We start from the raw sequence: 17,228 nt of genomic DNA on the forward strand, positions 1-17,228 counted from the left end.
GGGTCTTAGGATGGTAATTAGGTCATGAGGGCAGAGCCCTTATGAATAGGACTAGTGCCCTTATAGAAGAGACCCTGTAGTTTTCTGTAGTCCCCTTCACCATGTAAGGACCTAGCAGGAAGTCAGGTGCCTGCAATCCCGGAGACGGCCTTCATGGAATAAAACCATTGTGACACCTCAGACTTCTAGCCTCTGGAGCTGAGAGAAATAAATTTGTGTTGTTTATAAGTCACACCAGCCTGTGACATTTTGTTAGAGCAGTCCAAATGGAAAAAAAAAAAAAATCTAGTACTTGAAACTCTAACATTGTACCCATTCTGCTCTCTAGGGTAGGTCTCTCTAGAATTGGTATGATTCATTATTATAACATGTCTTTAATTATTTCATGTACTGTATCGGTTTATCTTGTTCCATTTATTTATTTATTTAAAAGATTTATTTGTTTTTATACAAGAGCTGGGGTACAGGCCAGAGATGCAGGAGGGTGAGAGGATTCACCAGAGACACAGTGGGGAACAGAACAGGCAGATGGACTGAAAGCACTGCTGAGGGGAGCAGCGGGTGAGACAGGAGAGGTCTGCCTCACCATGTGGGATTCTCCCTGGCCGGCCGGGAATCAAACCGGCGCTGTGGAGGCTGCAGACAGCTTCACAGTGCTGCGCTCAACCCACTGTGCCACTGGGGAGGCCCTATCTTGTTCCATTTAGATGCTAAACAACTTGTATGTTTTAATATGTTCATTCCTAGCTCATATTATCTAATATAGCACACTTTGCTTCTGCTAGTTCAATAAATTTCGTTCAATTGTTCTTGTGGTTGTTTTGATTCTCCCCATCTCCAAGAGGAAATAGGATTTAATTTGAAGTGTCTTTTCCCCTTGTTGTTGTGAAAAACTCATTCAGTTTATTTAAAATATACAAAACCTAAAAGCTGTTCCCAATGAACTCTTCTGAGAAATCCAAAGCAGAATACTAACAGAGATTTAGTCCTGTTCTTAATCAGACACATAGTAGAAGTATACTGAGAATCATTTTAAATTTATAACCTATGCAATACTTTTTGATGTCACTAAAAGTTAACTTTCCTAATATAAATATCATATTCTTCAAAACAGGTTACAAGAGATCTGTTAGCTGCCTGCCCAATTGTCATTTTATCCTTCTTTCGTAATAACTTCAACCTGCTCTGTTATAACTTTATAACAGAGTTAAAACTCTGTCATAACTTTCTGTTATAACTCCTTTGATAATAGGAATGACCAGTGAAAAGGAAACAGAAATTGTTGGATGGATGCTTCAAGAAAAGTTCTTTCGAGGGAGCTGACTCAAATAGAGGGTATCCCTCTAATGATTGTTAATGCTCCCCAAACCATCTAGAAGTACCACACACTGTGAGGATGTGACATAGTACCAAGGATAGAACAAAGAAAAGAACTGTAGTCCCAGGTGGCTGTGAAGTAATCACACTAATGTTGGGATTCCCAACATTTTTAATCCTAAGGAAATATCAACCTTCACTTTTTGGATTTTTTAACAACCAAACCTAATCCTAATAATAAATACATTACTCCTTTAATTGGTGAGATTGCAAATCTGGGCACAATATTCTCCTTCTGAAGCAAAAGCTCAAAGTCAGGTCTGCTTGGAAATACACTGGCATAATTTGTTACTCTTGCTGCCAGATACTTAAGGTTCATTTTAAATTAGAAAATTGATCTTCCTGTTCTCAACAATCTTTAGTAGTAAAACTAGGCATTTCTCATCAGAAATGTCCATGTATACAAAGAACTCACAAAAGCAATCTGGATGTCATCTATAACATTTTTTTTAAGATTTACTTATTTTATTTATGCATACAAAAACTGGGGTACAGACCAGATGTGCGGGAGGGTGAGAGGATTCACCAGAGACAGAGCAAGGAACAGAATAGGCAGACTGACTGAAATACACTGCTGAGGGGAGCAGCGGGCGAGACAGGAGAGGTCTGCTGCACCATGTGGGCATCTCCCGGGCCGGCCGGGATTGACCTGCACTGCACAGGCTGCACAGCTTCACAGTGCTGTGCTCAACTGCCTGTGCCACCAGGGAGGCTCTCATCTATAACTTCTAGCTATGAGTTACATCACTCCTATTTCAAAGATGTGAGGAGCTCCTCTGGCTCCATTATTGCTACTTTTATTAAATACTGAGACTTTGCAATACAAAGGCAGACTATGGGATGCTCAAGACAACTTCTGAACTACTGAATGGCTTGGAATCTTTTCTCAGAGATGGATTAGGTCCAGGTTTTAGATGGCTAGAAAAAGCACAAGTCAGAGCTTTAGATGTAGTATTTGATTCTTTGTTACCAACTTTGAAAATTCCTTCACCTCTCTGCTTTTTTCATTTGTGAGGAAAAGTGGGTTCGACTGGTTCCCTTTAAAATCGAAAACCCTCACTATAGTTAAAGTAGCTACCTTCTATGTTCCTTTTTATGAACCCATAGAACCAGTATGAATGAAACTTACCTCCACAATATACAGAATAGGTGTGGTACAAATTCAACTGTCAGTTGGTGAAAGTACTCAACTGGAAGTCTGTCTATGAGAAACATCTTTACAAAACAGATGCAGTGACTAAATTCAAACTTACTAAACCACATTTTTTAGTTATGGACATAATCGTAGTTTCAAAGGTGAATCTGAAGTGCAACCTCAGCTGGAAAACTCTATCCAACGAGTAAAAATAAAGGGCATTGCTTTGCTTTATAACTAAAATATTTTGAGGACTCAGAAAACTGTTACAGACCAGTCTCCCAGAAGGTGTTTTCACATCAGAACTGAACTCCATACTTTTTGAAGGGAACCATTTAAAGGCTGGTTAAAAGACTTGTCTGTTTAGGGTTTCTTAGATATCAAAGAAAATTTGCTGATGAGTATGAAAGTCTCTTTGGGAAATGTAGCCATTATTCATTAGAACTATCTGTACAGAAAGATGCCCACGCAAGTTTCATTCTGTGCCTCATTTCTCGCATGATTGCCCTGGTAGTGCTGGTAGTGAAAGACACAGACAGGACTAATAAGAAAGTCTGTCTTTGGTCAGAGATTATGGCAGAGTAATGACTTATCACCTAGACTGCATTTAAATGAGAGATCTTGTGTATTATATTTCATATCTTTTGCAGAATCATCTCAAACCCAGTAGTGATGTTTAATTCATTAACATTATGCTGAGAAATCCATTTAATAAGACTGGGCATGAGGGCAGGCTCTTAAATGCAACACAAGCTATACATGTAGTAAACAAGATACTACCTGCAAATAATTATGAGATAAGGGGGATGAAGTAAGAAAGATGAGCAGTGTGAGAGTGTGTGTGTGTGTGTGTGTGTGTGTATGTGAATGTATGTGAATGTGATAAATTCTTTGATTCATGGTATTTCAGAAACCAAGGTAGATTTATAAACTCTCAACTGCTCTGAAAATAAAGCACTAATGAGGTCTCCCTCATAAACTGATCAACAGTGTAAAAACCTGGAAATTAAAAAAGTGTATCCTAAAATTTCCTTTTCTGAAGAATTTCCACTAAATTCCAACTTATTTCCTTTAGTCATGGGTTAATTCTCTTAGAAATCCAAACTACTGCATATATGTGACATATATTATATGTCTGTTGTATATTATATATAACACATATATAACATGTATAGTACACAATATATATTTTGCATATATAATATATATTTTGCACATATACATACTGCACATGTTAACTTGTATATTATTGCAGGTTACTATGAAACAGCTTTTTCATCCATTAGTAACATATTCTTATAAAACCTGCAGGACACAAGGCTCACACATACATCAAATTGCACAGAACAGGAAGTGAGGTGTACAACACTATAGCTAAATTTCAGTCTGTCATAAATTTAACTTGGGTTAAATACACCAAATCAAAGATAATGGCTTTTTTAAAAAAAGCATCACCATCCAAGCTGTTACCTAAAAAGATTCTAAAATACATTATGAACAGTAACTACTCTAAGTAGAGATATTTTTAAATGCACATCAAGGCTGAGAACTGAAATAGAGCCACCTTGAAGCTTGCGGTAATTTGATCACATTATTGCCTAATAATTAGCCTTTCATTCTTTTTTAAAAACTAAATTACCTAGCTGTGAAGCAAATTCAAGTAAGTCCCATACCTACATTAATATGTGGATATAAAAATAACATCTATATTAATGTTTTTATGAAAAATTAAGTTTATGTTGGTGATGACTATCTTTTAAAAGCCAGGGCTTGAGAAAATCTTAAAGGACATGACATTAGCAACCCCCTCTTCTTGTCTTATTTATACAGTTTGATTTTTTAATTGTTAAAGATAGTAGAATCGCTTCTCTCAAAAATTAAATGGTCTTTGGTTTCATCAATGGTAGTGGTATGCAGCACAACTACTGAATGTTCTTTAGCATTTGTGAGAGATCAGAGAATTAATGTATAATACATGGGGAATTATCAATAGGGATAATAACAATATTAAAGTTCACTTAAGAGAGCAGGAACAATAGGCAGAAAAAACAATATAATATTCCATTGGAAGAAATGAAAGGGTAAAAGGAAAGTACTGAGTTCAAAACTCTGAAACTAAATCTATGCAATGCATTACTCATTACAAAAAATATGAGATAAGGGCTTCCCTGGTGGCGCAAGGGAGGTGCACTATGAAGCAATCCACAGCCTCTGTAGTATAAGTTCGATCTCCAGCCGGCCAGGGAGAAACACACATGGCAAGGCAGCCCTCTCCTGTCTCGCCCGCAGCTCCCCTCAGGAGTGTATTTCAGTCAGTCTGCCTGTTCTGTTCCCCACTCTGTCTCTGGTGGAACCTCTCACCCCTTGCGTCTCTGGCCTGTACCCCAGCTCTTATAGGCATAAAAAAATAAATCTTAAAAAAAAATATGAGATAATACCTATATTTCTCTTTAAAAAAAATAGAATCCCTCTCACTTCTGACTTTGAAAAATGCCTCTTTATAACACAAGCCAGTCCAACACAAGAACTACTCAAAATGCTGGTTTAATAAAGAAAAACAGCCAGACCCAGAATTAAGGAGTCAGGATACACTGTACTATAATGAAAAACGTTTTATAATCATCTTGTTCATAGGTCTCTTGTGAACTGGAATATCACTAGACATCTGCTGCTAACATGAGCTCAAATTTATGAGGGGGGGACAAAAAGGTAAGGATAAGCAAGAACAGAGGAATAATCTCACATTTCTGAGGCATAGAAATTGAGCTTTTATAGTGTCTCTATTACACACGCATGTGTGTGTGTGTGTGCACACACACAATCACTAAGGTCCTGAGTCTCAAAGCAGGTTCAAAGCTTTGAACCTGCTCAGGACATACAGTAAGTGAGTGGTACAGTGAAGCCCTAAAACCCCAACTCTGCCTCCAAGTCTCAGGCTCTTTTACTACACCACATATACCTACCCATGTCCCAAGTTCATTGCCATCTTGAATGGCAGTAAATATTAGTCGGTCACATTATTTTGATAAGAGCTCAACTGACTGTATAAATATTCAGTAAAAACATAGTCTGTGCATGAATCTAACTGACAATCACAAGATAATGGTGATGCTGACAGATTATAAATTCAAGTAATAAAGAAAGCAATATTCCCTTACAAAAGCATGGTAAGACCACATCAGGAGTGCATTAGTGGTATTTTCCTAGTATCACTACCAAGGAGACAAATGAAGTCTAAGAAGTTAAACACATCATTTAGAAACTCAGAAGGCAGCTTAGCTACCTTAGATTAATGCAGAAAGTATAAAAAGCAGATAAAGCATAGGATTTCATTAACTTTGGCCCCATTTAACAGATTGTTCCTAGAAGCATCCTGGTAATAAGTGTATAGTATAACTGAAAAAACAAAACCCACTAAGGTACACAGTCCGATCACAGTACAAAAGCAGAGTATCCCTACCCCTGAACTCTCTAATGTTTCAACATCCTTCCTTAAGCATCAAAACAGCCCTGGGAGAATAAAGTACCAAGTGTCACCCTCCTTTTATGAGTAGGAAAGCAGAGGTTAAGTGGCTGGCCGCAGAACCAGTCAACTAAACAGATGCTGCAGGCTGTTATCATTTTCTCATTTTAGCCTTTACCCAAATATCTCTCCAGTAAGAAAAGATGGAATACTCAAGATAACCTTATAGTTCTGGTCACTGAGGAAGCAGGAAGACTTGCAAGGAAGCAAAGTGAACTCATTAATGTTGCCAATTTTCAGTTAGTCTGAGGACTAAGTGCTGAAATGTACCTGCTTTCAAGTTCAAATTCAGAGTCTGGTGGTCAGTTTGTCCATTCATCAAACATCACAAGTGAGAACAAAGTGCTATGGGAACAGGAAAGGGGGGTTATCTAACATTGCCTGAGGGCTTGGGGAAGAGCAGGATTCATAGGTTGTCTTTTCTTTGTTTCTTTTATGTATTTATTTTTACATTATTGCTCATTTTTGTACAGTGTTGTCCCCATAAAATTACCACCACCAAGACACCCGTGAACCACCACAGACAAACTCTTATGCTCTTCCCTCCTGTTTTGATCCCCTTCTTTCCCCTTCCCCTAGTGAATGTCTCCAGTTTATAGTTTGACTGCTAATTTTGTCTTGAAGGAAGGTTAAGAGCTGATTAGGCTAGAGAGGAGAGTGAATCTTGTAGGCTGAGGGTACAAGTATGTAAATTGCTAAAAGCACAGGGGTAAAAGCAGGGTAAAGAGCTCTTCGAAACTATGAAAATTAAGACTATTTTGCTTTCATCTGTAGTTTCTTTTAATTTTCAACTACCAGTTGATTAAGCAAATATTGCTAAAAATGGTGGCAGAGGTCATTAATAAAGTTGAAAAGTCTGAGATATCTGAGCAAATAAAAAGACCCAAGGAATAAAAAAGGAAAAATAAGGATTTTTTTCTGTTACACACCCACATTGCCTTAATGCATACTTTCCTAGTATTTTCTTCTAAGCACGTATCAGGAACACACTTCAGCAGAATAACCAAAATACAATATAAGCTACAAATGAAAACCATGAATTTAACTTAAAAATTTCTAGAATCCACATTTTAAAAAGAAAAAACAGATGAAATTGGATTTATTATAATCAATTTTTTATTGAGGAGAACTAAATCTTTAAAATTCAGTGTGTATTTTATACTTACAGCATATTCAGATTAGCTACATTTCAGGAGCTCAAAAGGCACATGTTCTCAGTTCTTTAAGGAGTTATGAAAGATATAAACGAGGTTGAGTTACATAGAAAAATGGAGAAGGAAGCAGGTTCTATACTTACAAATCTGCATGATCCAACCAAGAAGACTTCTCTAAGCCCACAACTCTCTTCTCCCCCTTAACTCTATAGAACTACTTGTTCTGCTCATCTAAAGTCAATCACAGGTTGTCTACTTTTAGAAGAGAAGTTAGGGGCAGTGCATATGCTTCTTCACTACTGTATCCTGAGGGCTTAGTTTAGAATAATACTTACCCCAAGTGGGATGTTCAAGGAATACTCCTTTAATAAATGCATGAACAGACACATACCTGAGCCTTTGGGCCTTAAGCCTTACTTGGAAGGCTTTCTTTACTATTCTACTTGAACATGTACAAAAAAAATCATACCCCTTTTACAAAGCCCCACAGCTCCCACCCTCTCAGCAAACCTTCTATTTGTCAGAATTAGAAACTATTTCCCCATTTGAACTTCCACATCATTTTATATATACTTTTAAAAAATATCAATTCACTTTTAGCCAGATACTTACATTAATGAACTCTTGTTAAGAATAGCTAAACACTGGGGCCTCCCCGGTGGCGCAGCGGTTGAGCGCTGGGTTGCAAAGCTGCCCGCAGCCTCTGCAGCGCCGGTTCGATCCCCGGCTGCTCCCCAGCCACCAGAGGAGGGTCCCACATGGCGTGCAGACCTCTCCTACCGCCCGCTGCTCCCCTCAGCAGTGTACTTCGGTCCTTCTGCCTGCTCTGCTCCCCGCTCTGGCTCTGGTGATTCTCTCACCCTCCCGTGCTTCTCACTGTACCCAGTGCTTGTATAAATAAATAAATAAATAAATAAATAAATAAATAAATAAATAAATAAATAAATAAATAAAATCTTCAGAAAAAAGAATAGCTAAACATGGGCCTCCCCTGGTGGCGCAGCGGTTGAGCACTGGGCTGCAAAGCTGCCCGCAGCCTCTGCAGCACCAGTTTGATCCCCAGCGAGGCCACATGGTGCGCAGACCTCTCCTGCAGAGCCCGCTGCTCCCCTTAGCAGTGTATTTCTTCGGTCTGCCTGTTTTGCTTCCTGCTCTGGCTCTGGTGAATTCTCTCACCTTCCCGTGCTTCTGACTGTACCCAGTGCTTGTATAAAGAAATAAATAAAAAAGAATAGCTAAACATTGCCTTACAAAAAAAAAAAATGCTGACAGCTCAGTAAACATTAAATTTCCTTTGTATCTTTAGTCTTCCAAAGGGCTGAGACCATCTTATTTATAACTCTGTGACCGCCCCCCAAATTATGCAGCCTGGTACTATGGACACAACTAATGGTCAGCATGTGTTGTTAGTGAAAACATCTACTTGTACTATGACTAAAGTAATTATTAATAAGAGACTGCTACAGGTTGGTAAAGTATGATGAATTATAGCAATAGGATGAATAAAGAAAGCGGAAAATGTAGGGAAATGTTTAAAGTGTGTCAGAATGTTGAAAGCACGAAGGAGCACAGAGTTGAACACTTCTTTTAAGTGGCTGGAATATAAATTTCTTGGTTAGGAGTTGTTGAAAGAAGATGGCAATGTAATTGGTCCCAAATGTTAAAAACTGATCTTTTCATTGGTTTTGAAGCATGCTACAAGTTATTTTCTGCAAATATGAAATGGCTTTGCTAGCTATGGGTTAATATTTTGATAGCAGGTGTGAGAAGTAATCTATATTTATGTAGTCTGTTACTGGAACTTAAGGAAAATGCTCTCTTACCAATGACACTGACAGACAGTGGGAAAGAATTCATTAAGTTTTAATGCAAGTTAGTAAGTACATGCATCTATCTACCTTCTCATAGCCGATAAGAATTCACTTCTATTATTCATCCCTTTCATTCCAGAGTACTTCATAATTTGGGGGGATGCTCAAAGATCCTTCTTAATGATTAACTGTGAGAAACCATGAGTTAGTGACTGAGGGCTGTGGCCAGTCCCATGATACTCACTGAACTTAGTATGAACTGAAACTTTTCCTGTTTTTAACCTCGACAAACATTCTCTAAGGGTAGTCACTAAACCATGCTTAATACCTGAAGAATGTCTATGAGGGTTTGGAAGGAAGAGAAACAATCAGGTACACAAAAGGAGGGGGAAGAGCAAAAACCGAAAAGTAAATAACTACTCATTGTGGAGATCATTTCCCAATATATACAAATATTGAATCATTATGCTGCACACCTGAAACTAATACAATATGTCAATTATAACAACAATAACATACAACTGTGGGGGGAAAAAACAAAAAAAGTATAACCTAGAATTAAGGGAGAAATAAGACATTAGAACTTTTAGGATCTGTGTTGATTTACAATCAAGCACTGACAGGCTTCTGTAATTTACCTTTTCCAAACCGTTGCCTGCATGAGCACTGTACAGTTTTCTGGAACTAATCACAACTCTCTAGCCCAGTCCATTTACATATGTTACTTGAATCTATTTTTGGAAACTTACCTTCTATTTCCTTAAAGGAAGACAAATACAAGTACCAAATTCTGCCTTCACAATGAGCAAATAGCAGTTCTACACTTTGCAAAACAATGCAATGAAAAAGTGTTAGTACTTCATGCTACTGTTAAGTGTATGCAAGCTAAACAATTTCTATATTAAACTCACAACACTCTATTTGCAATTAAACTATTGGATAAGTTTTCACCAACAAAATGTTGAAAATAGAAGTTGCTTTTCTTTTTTTGGCAGGAGGCAGAGGGACACCTTTAGGTATGTGGTGGAAGGCATGTACTACTCTATATGCCTCACATTATTAAGAGCTATTTGAGAGTTTTAAGAGGCAGAGAAAGGTCATGTGGGGTTTGACTCTAACACATAAGCAATTTTCTTACAGCATTATATGTGAATTTTTTTTAAGATTTTGTCATATCATAAAGCACATTGTTAGTCATGAGAAATACTATCCCACTGCTGTAAACAACAAAAAATACACACAAAGGACACACAACCATAGAATTTAATCTAGCCCAATAGTGTACTAAGTATTGGGCTTCAGAAAGAGTTCCTTTTTTGGCTACCTAGTAGTTAATAAAGGTTAAGGTCATGATGTTCTCTCCTTGGAAGAATGGATAGAATTTCAGAGGACCATCACCACTAAATTAGCTCCACTAAAGAGTAGCATTTATTAGTACTGAGTATGTGAATCACACCTTTCTAAGTCTAGTAAATAAGACAACTCTACTTAAAAAAAAAAGAAGAAGAAATTATTCATTTGCCACATGCAAGACTTATACTGTAACATCAACGGAAGCATTTTAATTGTCCCTTAAAAATGTTTTTTTTTTTTTCTGGACAATGTAGATGTAGACTTGGACACACACACTAACTCCCCCACTCACTGGTCAATGCAGACTTTGTCAGTCTCTCCCTCTTTCTCAAAGGAAAAGACACAACTACATCAGACTTTACCTTGTCTGAAATTTGTTCCAGATACTATAAGACAGAGATGCTTTTCAAATACCAACTGCAGGTTCTTGCTATTGAATTACCACCTCAGACATATATTTATATTTAGGTCCTGCTCCCAGCCACATTGGTGCTGCTCCTTCTGCAAAGTGCACTCAAAGGCTAGGATATTTTCAAACATCCTCCTCACCCTTTACCCAGAGAATAGGACTATAACCTTTGTTTGCTGTTGTCCTAATGTTTACTTACATCAAACAGGCTACTCACCCTGAAAGGAGTGGATCCTTCAAAGGGTGAAAGTTAGGCACAAACAGCTTTAGATCTCAATTCATCATTCCAGACCCCTCAAAAGTAGGAAATCTGCATCGTTTAAGATAGGACAAAAGCAGTTTTCCTCTAAGATTATTCTTTTCTAACAAGACTATGTCAGTACAATAAATACAGGCATACTAGTTGTAAAAGAGGCTCTGTCTACGAGTTTTCACTGCACAATGCCAGAACACCACACAGTTTTTATTTTCAAACTCTACTCCCCACTTGGAAAATATCAAGATGTTAAAATGTCTCAAGCAAAATGTTTTGCTTTTTAGCGAATAAATGAAAAGTAAGCTTCCCATTTTTTATTTTCTCCCAGTTCTTAAGCACATTCTTAGAGAATCTGCTCTCTGCTGAGTGGTAGAGTACACATGACTAACTCCCAACTAAGATAAGACACCTGGACCAAGACTGCAAAGATGTCAGCCAGTCTCTTTTCCAGAGACTTGCAACTGGGACATAGATGATCTCTGCTGGTTCTTCAATCAAGGATAAGGGCTATATGAAAGGATATTTTCCATCAAATTTAAAGAGAAACAGAGAAGGCTGGTAATGTTGAGCAAAATTTAAAAAAGGTGAAAGAGGTTGAGACAAGGGATCTTGAGACCCTAGTCAGAAAGAGAATAAAATAAAGACTGTCAGAGTCAGCAAGAGCTAGACAGAAAGTCAAGAACAAGAGTATTTGTCTTGGTCCTTATACGTTTTCCAAGTGTTTTGTTCCACCCCTGGTGAGACCCATGTATTTCCTGTATTGGTTCCAAGATATATTCTTGGAGTCTTATAGTAAATCTCCCATTTGGGTCTAAGCTCAAATGAGAAGATTCTGCCACTTGCAATCAAAGTGGCATTGACCAAGAAATACACATCTTCCTCCTCTTTAACCATTTTTTTAATTTTTATAATTTTTTAAAAAAAGATTTATTTATTTATGCATACAAGAACTGGGGTACAGGCCAGAGGTGTGGGGGAGTGAGAGGATTCACCAGAGACAAAGTGGGGAACAGAACAGGCAGATGTACTGAAATACACTGCTGAGGGGAGCAGCAGGCAAGACAGTAGAGGTCTGCTGCGCCATATGGATAACCTCCCTGTCCGGTGATCAAACTGGTGCTGCAGTGGCTGCGGATAGCTTCATAGTGATGCATCTCAACCCCTTGAGCCACCAGGGAGGCCCCTTCTATACTCATAATGTACAAGACACTACACTAGCTAATTCGGGGGGTGGGGTGGAGAAAAAAGGATAAATGAGACACAGACTATGTTCTCAGGGAGCTTACAGGTAGAAAATAGGCAGAGTTAACAGTAAAAAATAGAAAATAAAAGAGTTAACAGTATTGAGTGGTCAAGATTTTCATAAAAATTAGTTAAGGTGAGGGAGGAATGTGATGTGGAAAGGCAAAAAAAAAAACACAAACAAACAAAACCCAATTTACTTTTTTGAATTTAATCTATGCTTGGTCAAAAAATGTTTAAGAAAATAAAAAAAAACAAAATAATTTTCAGATTTGTCTACCTTATTAAATAAACTCTGCACCACTCTATATACAATACATCCCTACTATAATAGGTAGTATATATTTACAGAACATGATCATATATACAAATCTAGTTAAATAATATACTCTATGGATTTAAGGGATTTTTCAAGGCTAACTTTGACTGTGGTGATTTTCACCTGTGTGCTAACTTTAGCTCCCAACCTCACATGACACCACTCTATTTAAATGTTGATTTCCTTACAAAAACCGTCTCTCTCTTTTTTTTAATTATTATTTTTAAAAATTTTATTTAAATTTTTATTTTTATATTCCCCATACAATTACAACCCCCTTATTTTGACCCCAACCCCTCCTTTTCCCTCCCCCAATTCCCCATAGAGTGTCTCTGGTTCATAGTTGTTTGTTGATTTTGATATTTTCTTTCTTATAGTTATTCTTTTTCCTGGTCCCTTATTTAGGTTTTCTAGATTCCTGCTATGAGTGAGACCATCCAGTATTTTTCTTTTTCTTTCTAGCTTATTTCGCTGAGCATGACCCCTTCTGGCTCCATCCATGTTGCTGCAAATTGCGTGTTTATCTTTTTTGAATGCTGAGTAATATTCCCTGGTATTTACCCAAAGGACACAGAAACATCAATTCCAAAGAGCACCTGCACCCCTATGTTTATCGCAGCACTATTTACAATAGCTAAGCTTTGGAAACAACCCAAATGCCCAAAAATAGATGACTGGATCAAGAAGATGTGGTACAAAAACCTTCTCTCTTTGGTCTCACTCATAGCAGGAATCTAGAAAACTTAAATAAGGGACCAGGAAAATGAATATAAGAAAGTGAAAATCAAAATCAACAAAAAACTATGAACCAGAGACACTTTTTGGGGGGTGGGGGGCGGGAGGGGAAGGATTGGGGTCAGAATGGGGCGTTTGCAATTGTATGGGGGAATATAAAAATAAAATTTATTATTTAAAAAAAAAAAATCCTTGCATTTTAGGGCCTCCCTGGTGGCACAAGGGGTTAAGAAGCAGCCTGTGAAGCTATCCACAGCCACTGCAGCACAAGTTCGATCGCTGGCCAGGGAGCAATCCACATGGCACAGCAGACCTCTCCTGACTTGCCTGCTGCTCCCCTCAGCAGTGTATTTCAGTCAATCTGCCTGTTCTGTTCCTCACTCTGTCTCTGGTGAATCCTCTCACTCCCCCACACCTCTGGCCTGTACCCCAGTTCTTGTATGCATAAATAAATAAATCTTTTAAAAAAATCCTTGCATTTTAAATAAGATACATATAAACTAGCAGATAGGTGTGATCTATAACAGCTAGCTATTTGCCTGATTATTAGGTTATTCCAGCAGCCAATTAATCTGAGAGGTATCTGAGTGGTGTACATGGTTAACTCTGAGTCAGAGAAAACTGAAAAACTTGGGCCAAAGTTTTCTCCTTGTTCCAACTCTTGGCTGTCTCTACTTAGCTAAACTGCCTATAATTAAGGTGGCAAGTGTCTACCTCCACAGTCCTCAAGATGTAATTTCAGGGCTGTCCATTTATATTAATTAATAAATACAGTTTTCCCTAAATATACAAATGGCATGTGTCTCTTCCCTACATAATTATCTTTGACAAAGAGACTTCTGGAAAAACTTACACATGGCCACAACGGATACAGATTTCACTTTTTCACCAAACTCACTATTTCACCATTTATTTCATGGCTATCTAAACTTAATATACACAAACGAAGACTGAAAGGTTACTTCTAAACTCCTTAAGTACTCCTAATGGTGGGACTTCTGATATTGAGGTGCATTATTTGTTTCGAACTAATCTTGAAACTAGATTCACTTCTATTTTAAGATTCTCATGATTTCAGTATCTCTTCTGAGGTTCTTAATTTTCCTGTGAACTGTTTGTGTTTGCCCAGCTTACTTATAATGAACTTCTAAGGAAGTTTACAACACTATAGGAAGGTTTTGTCAATCCCACACTTCCTTACAATTTCTTCAGATCTAGACTTTATTTCTCTACTGAAGTAGAACCATGTTCCTGTTAGTTTAACAGTTGCCTAGATTCAATGTTTTTTCTGGTACCAATCAGCACCTCCTGAATTTTTTGAAGGCACATAAAATCATTCCCTTCCAGCAACTTCAAAATTGCAAACTCTGATTATCAACACTTTATTTACAGCATAAAGGTTTTATTGGGTGAAAATGGCTGGCATAGGGTAACTCTGAGTTTCTCAGTTGTAATACACAACACACACACACAATGTAAAGGATTAATTTACTTTAGAAAGAAATCGTTCAAATAAGTTAAGTTACACAACTTATCTTCCACCATTTTATTATAATTAGGTAAGGAATAATGGGGCTAAGGTTGTAGGCATTTGCTGGGTAAATATATACAAGACAAATGTCTATATAAAAACAAGGGCCAAATTCATTCCTGCCTCAGGTTTACCTACTCCGAGATCCTAGTTACATAAGTTACTAAATTTCCCTGTGCTCAAAGATGGCAAAAATGAGACAACCATATAAAATACCTACTGGAAACTTAAATTTACTTATTGTCTATGTCCAGTGAGATTTTACATGGGCTTTGTTGCACTGTGAAATTTCAATTAAGTATCTTGCTGTCTTTTCTCTGCTTGAGGATGAGAATCTCCTTTATAAGAGAGCCAAAGCAGAACAGTCATTAGCACATTAGTATAGTTGCTGGAATGCCAGGACATGGCAGGTCAGGCTCAGATCAGTTATGTTAAGATATTTATTCCTAGAGCCCTTGAAAATTGTTCTCAGGCAGGATTCTGGGTAGAGTTAAAATTAAATGTCTAACCAAGGGGAGTTCCTTTGTGACCTTTAGGATTTCTTTGTACAATTAAGAAGGCTCCAGAAGCAAAGAGATCACTGTAATGTACTTGTACTATAGTTATGCCTTTTTAAATGCTCAGTGAAGTGGTGAGAATTTACCATAACCTATTCCAATACTTTTACTAAAAATGTCAAAGTTACTGCTTAAAGCTATTGTTCCTAAGAAAGTTAGCTATAAAAAAGGAATAGAAAGCAACTTCATAGCTCCTGTGGGCTAAGTCTGAGGTCTTCACATTTTATCTACTTGTATTCTCATTTCTGTACCTAGAGTCCTATTTTCTTGCAATTTCCCTATTATCTCCCTCCATTTCTCAATTTGTTCCTGCCCTTGCTGACTCATACTCTCCCCCCCACCCCTTTCCAGTCTCCTGACACTTTAGCTGCATGCTTGGTTCTGGTTTATTCGTTTTATATATAATCGCCAAGCATCTACAGGCCCTTATCACGTGGCCAGCACATTTCCAACCATGGATCCCTATATACATACTATTCCTTTCCTTTGTGTAGGCTTCCTCTCTGTTTAGGTGACTGGTTTTGCCTATCTCTGCCCCAAACCTGTCACATATCTATCTTATATAATAGAATACAAATAAAAATGAGGACGTAGTGGCTAAGAGATTTGTGGGTTGGGAAATGTAAATGGCCATGACAACACAGGGAAATCTCCAAACAGTCTCATTATAGGAAAGACACATTCGGGACTTATCCATGATGACTATAATACAATTAATCCAACACTGATGGTTGAAGAAAATATGAAAGATGGTTACAACACAGGCTGCTTTCATGTGCAGACTGCAAGGCTTCTAGCCTTTAATTACCATGATTAAATACTGCTATTCTTTCTTGTAAAGCTGGCCCATTGCGCCAAACAAATATAGATGCTACCAGGAGGGCAAACAAATTCCAGGGAATCCAGAGTCAATCTTTAAGTCCCTGACTTCTAATCTTGAGTACTCAGAATAATCTAAAGAAACATCTGAAAAGAAAAGCACAACTGTGCTCAATGCCAAAGCCCTTTGTGTCTTCAAAAATTAAAATACAGTGCTATAGCAAAGAATGAAACAAAAAATAAGTCAAAACTGAAGAATGTATTTAGTTTAGTCATGAAGAAAATCTAAAACTTTTACTTTTCAACAGTAAGGGAAAAAAACATAATTTTTCATAGTCATTACATATAGTTGCAGAGTTTAACATTTAAAACTACTGTTTTTCTTTGAAGCAAGTTTGGAGGTTTTCCAACAATCATAGGCTCAATAATTTGAAGCACAATTGCAAATAAAAATCTACCCCCTAACTGTGGCCATCGATGTAAAAATACTAGCTAGTATTCCCATCTTGATTCACTGTCCATTTTTCCAGCATTATATTTGTAATATAATTAGTGCCTAAGAATGTTTATGTCTTCTGGAATTGAGAAAGATTCCAAGTATAAATATCACAGGATGTATACTATATAGTAACATGTAGTCTAATTCTTAAAGTTCAAATAGGTTTTAAAAAGTCGTGTCTGGGCCTCCCCAGTGGCGCAGCGGTTGAGCGCTGGGTTGTGAAGCTGCCCGCAGCCTCTGCAGCGCCGGTTCAATCCCCGGCTGCTCCCCGGCCACCGGAGGGTACCACATGGTGCGCAGACCTCTCCTGCCGCCCGCTGCTCCCCTCAGCAGTGTACTTCGGAAATTCAGCCTGCTCTGCTCCCCACTCTGGCTCTGGTGAATTATCTCATCCTCCCGCACTTCTGACTGTACCCAGTGCTTGTATAAACAAATTAATTAATCTAAAAAAATAAATAAATAAAATAAAAAGTCGTGTCTTCTTTCTACCCAGTGTACAAATCTCCCT

The 17,228-nt window shown here is 37.8% G+C and overlaps 1 protein-coding gene across 4 annotated transcripts in view; it reads right to left on the reverse strand.

Moving 5' to 3' along the window:
- Positions 1-17,228, reverse strand: part of CSNK1G1 (casein kinase 1 gamma 1) — a gene marked incomplete at both ends in the record, with an annotated part of 105,266 nt that overhangs the window by 46,607 nt on the left and 41,431 nt on the right. The gene's annotated exons all lie outside the window — the stretch shown is intronic.

This window comes from Talpa europaea, assembly GCF_964194135.1.
Source record: "Talpa europaea genome assembly, chromosome: 8".
Lineage (NCBI taxonomy): Eukaryota > Metazoa > Chordata > Mammalia > Eulipotyphla > Talpidae > Talpa > Talpa europaea.